A 4771-nucleotide genomic window follows, 5' to 3' on the forward strand; every position below is an offset into this window, starting at 1 on the left:
GTGTGTGTGTGTGTGTGTGTGTGTGTGTGTGTGTGTGTGTGTGTGTGTGTGTGTGTGTGTATGTGTGTGTCGATCTATCTCTAATTGTATTTTACTTCGATTACCAACAGGCTCCTTATACTCAATATGACCCAGTTGTTCTTTGCTCCCCATTCAATCAGCTTTTCATGTTGTTTAATGGGACCCTATTCTTCTAGTCATCCAGGTCATGGCCCAGGAGTTGTCTTGGATTCTTTTCCCTCCCCAACTTCATACAGATACTTTCACATGACCTGCAGAATTCTTCATGGCCTGGCACTTAGTTACTCCAGAAACCCCGCTACCTCCCACTCCCACCCTGACTCTATACACTTGCCGAATTGATCTACTTGTTTGTATCTGAATTTGCCACTGCTCTGTATCTTCACGCCTACATCTCCATCTGCCAGGGGTGCCCTTTCCCTGTTTCTTCCCTCAAGTTCTCATCCTTGGGGACTCCACTCAAGCGTCATCCTCTCTAGGCAGGTTACCTTTGCCCCTCCCTGGGTTTGGGTCCCTTCTGGGGACTCCCGTGGCTTTCTATGGTTTTTTTTTTAGCCTTGCATTGATCACAAAGTGGTACAATTTTCTGCATATTTGCTTGCCTCCCCATGTAGATTCTGAGTTCCCTGAGGGTGAGGACTTTATCTTCTGCTGAGGCTGCTAGCCCCTAGCACAGTTTATGGTGCATATACACACCTCTAATACACACCTCTGTTTGAATAAATGAATGAGTGGTATGTGCTACATCCGACAATGCCCAGGGGCCTGCACCCAGATGTAGAACCTGGTCTTTCTGAGCCATGGACAGTGCTCTTTCTTCATGGTCCAATTCCCAGCACCCATTGCTTTTCTGTTCCATCCCACCTGCCTAGTATATTTAAAATGGAAAATTTGTTTGGAAAGGCCCAAACCTATCAGCAGGTCCTCTCAGAGGATATTTTAGACTGGAACAAATTGACATAGTTATAATACATATGGTTTAGGGACCCTGTCCAGGCATGGCTGTTTAGAACATGACTCTTAGCACCACTGTGTCCTCCCTCCCTCTATTCCCCTCCCCAACCCCCGCCATCTATGGGGTGTGAGCCAATGCTAGCATTAACCTTAAAATTGTAACCACAATCCAATCCCACCCATGAGAGGAAGAGACAGGGCCCTAAACTCCAGCTAAACTGAACTATCTTTAATATTCTGTGGTCACTTTTGCCCCAGGTCTTCACACATGCTGTCCCCTTTCACTTGGGACCTTGCCCCTACCCTCAACACTCTTGGTACTTCCCTTACCAGACACCTTATTTTTTAGATCTCAATTTGGAGTGGTCCACATTCAAGGAAGCCCACGTCTAAGTTAGGTGTCCTTCCTGGTGTGGTCAAGCCCATGGGTGATCTCTACCATGATGCCACACTGTCCCGGAACTGCCTGCTGACTCACATGTTCCCTACTGGTCTAAAAGCTCCCGGACCAGTAGAGACTGTGTCTGTCTGTTTCACAGTTGTAACTGAGTGCCTGGTACACAGTATACCCTCAGTAGGTATTTGTTGAATGAACAAATAATTTTTTTGGTAAGAAGGATTCTCTCCTATGATTTATTTTTTTACTAAGAAGTATGCCAGGACAAATTCTAGGAAACCTCATTATTTTTATGTATGCTCAGAGGGATAAGAGTTAAGTGTATGTGGTGCACAAGCTAGTGGATTTCTACCTTTTTAAAAAAAATTGTTTTTCTGTCCCTCATTCACCTCTCACTTATTTACTAATTAAAAAAATTGTTTTTCTGTCCCTTTCCCTTATTTGCTAAATGACCTGTGCTTGGACAGTCTCATCTTGCTAATCTACTTCCCACAGCTCTGATAACCACGAAGCTTGCCAAATGTTGTTAGTGAATTGTTTCTCTCTTGGGCATGTTCACAATTTCAGGTTCAAAGAATGGAATTGGGTCAGTTGTACATTTATTTTCTTTGGTTTATGAAATACAGTCTTTCTAGGTTTGTTTTCATCTTTATGTCTTGGTCTTGATCTTACATTGAAAATGCCTGAGAAAATGCACAGATGGGTTGGAAGGTCCATAATGTGTTTCATTGTCTATAGAAAGAAAGTGGTAGAAAGCAAATCATTTTGAACTGGCAAATATTTGACTTCTTATGCCCTTGAGCCTACAGATGAAAAGATGGAGATGGGAAAAATGAATTTTGCAAGAAACTGTGGGTAAATTGCCTTCTGGTAATGCAATGATTAAGCCATTGCCATTTCTAGAAAAGTGAATTTTGTGATTCTTCCATGACCTCTTTTATAAGCACTATAATATAATACAATGTGAAGCCCTTGAATGTATTATGTTTACTTAAGACTTAGTTTTCTGGAAAATGTTAATGGCTGTGAATATTCAATTACTTCAGGTTGCAAAACTAGATTTTAATTTGCTAAGTGTCTGCTCACACTTGAGTTGATGATTCTGGTGTTTTGTTTTGTTTTTACCAAAGCCTTTGGAATGTTTGGTTGCTATGGATATTGGGGTTTAAGAGGAACCACTGAGTCATCTTAGTGTCCATAAAGACAAAGCACTGCACACATCCTCAGAAATGTGGAAATAGCTCTATCTTCTCTATCTCTCCGGCATGGTGGCTTCTTTGGTTTCGGAAGGAGTTTTCTGGACTTGCTACTGCAGTACGAATGATGCCTTTGGGTAGAGTGAAGACACACAAGCTACCACTGGTTATTCTGAGAGCCAGGAGGAAGGGGAAGTCAACTGAGGGTTCTCAAGGATTACTCTGTTCTAGGCCATGTGGCAAACTCCTGATAGACCTCATCTCATTGCCTTATGTGCTAGTCAGGGGCAAAGATGTGTTCGGTTCAATACAAAGATGTGTTCAGTTTGTATTGACTGACACAAATGATTGCTGAATGAACGAGCAATTAACCCTGCATAGGTGTTATAAACCCATTTTACAGATGACCTCAGATAGTTTATACAAGTTCTTTGATGTCTTACCTCCTTATCCTCTAACATAAGATGTATTGGTAGTAGTTAACTTTGTATCACAGTATTTAAGTCATAGGATATCAAAGGAGAAGAGGGAATATCACTCAAGGATCTGAATCCTCTTCTGGGGGAATGGATTAGCATATTCCTGGTTGTATATGGGTAATTGTATCTTGTGGAAGTATGACTGTATTGTCTTTACTTAGAGATTAAGTATGGTTTATGGTCTGTACAGGTGCCACACTGACAAGAGTAGACTGTAATGGTCAGTTTCGTATGTCAGCTTGTTTAGGTTGAGATTCCCTGTTATTCGCTAGCATTAATCTAGATGCTGTTATGAGGATGTTTTGTAGAACTTACTAAAATCTGTGGTTAGTGGCGAGGAATAAATAAGGATCTGAGTCTAGGACTATCTAGCTTCAAAATCTGTGTTCTCCTGTGTTACATTAAATAGGAGAAAATGGTCTGTTGAATTATTCCTTGGCTCTTAAATCTTATAATAATATCTGCAAAGTGTTGCATGCCTGTTAGGGCACTGGGCCAGGGATGTCATTTAGGTTATTACACAGCAACCCCAAATACCTTTACCCCATCTACAGTCATGGAGAACATGGGGTCTAGAAAACCTCCATATTGGGGCACCTGGGTGGCTCAGTGGTTTAAGCCTCTGCCTTCGGTTCAGGTCATGATCCCAGGGTCCTGGGATCAAGCCCCACATCGGGCTCTCTGCTCAGCAGGGAACCTGCTTCCCCGTCTCTCTGGCTGCCTCTCTGCCTACTTGTGTTCTCTCTCTCTGTGAAATAAATAAATAAAATCTTAAAAAAAAAAAAAAAAAAAAAGAAAGAGCCTCCATATTATGTTTAACTCTTCCCTGTACCGTTTCCCAGTATATGTTCCCTGAAGCTCCAGTCTCCCAAATGACAGATTCTTTCCATGAATCAAAAACTGGGGAGATGTTCATGCTATCACTTCCTCCTGAGGACTCAGTGTATATGCATGATGTATTACAAACTTCAAGGAGTCCTCTGGTAAGGACATTTCTTGAACTTCTCTTAACCACAGTAGCCCTTGCGTGTGTAACAACCATCAACATCATAGTATGAGTGTTTTGCTGATCACACTTAGGGGAATCCTGGGCTGCTCTGTGGCACTAGGCATCAGTTTCACTGCAGCAACACTGGGAAGGGTGCTCGGAACATGTCAAGCTCCTGGGCCGTGCATATTACTTAGTTGATGTTTCACATTTATATTACATTTTTGTTAACAGTCTTGTGTGGGCTAATTTCTCTTCTGATGAGCCTCATTTTGCCCATAGACTATATATCAGATTCCAGTGAAAGATAATTCTTGCATATTTGCCAGAATAAGAGAATCTCTCAAGTCTTCTTTCATTTTTTTAAATCTCGTGTGCCATTTTGATTTCCTCTCATTCCTTTTTTTTTATTTTTTAAGTTCTTTTTAGAAAATTTTTAAAAAATCGTATTTATTTTTCTCCAAATTATTTTCTAAGTGATTATCCTGGGCATTACAATTAACATCTTAAAGTTCTAGCAAAGTCTTGATACCAACTTAACTTCAATAGCATACAAAAAGTGTTGTTTTTGTCACAAATGACATCTTCATACCTTAGGGCCTGTTCACAGAAATTTATAATTGTTTTATGCCTTCATATTTTATTTTTATTTTATCTTTTATTTTTAAAAATATTTGAGAGAGAGCAAGGGTGAATGAGCACAAGCAGGGGTGGGGAGAGGCAGAGGGGGAAGCAG

Source organism: Enhydra lutris, unplaced genomic scaffold (genome assembly GCF_002288905.1).
Source record: "Enhydra lutris kenyoni isolate GAN:26980312 unplaced genomic scaffold, ASM228890v2 scaffoldscaffold37, whole genome shotgun sequence".
In the NCBI taxonomy this organism is placed as follows: Eukaryota; Metazoa; Chordata; class Mammalia; order Carnivora; family Mustelidae; genus Enhydra; species Enhydra lutris.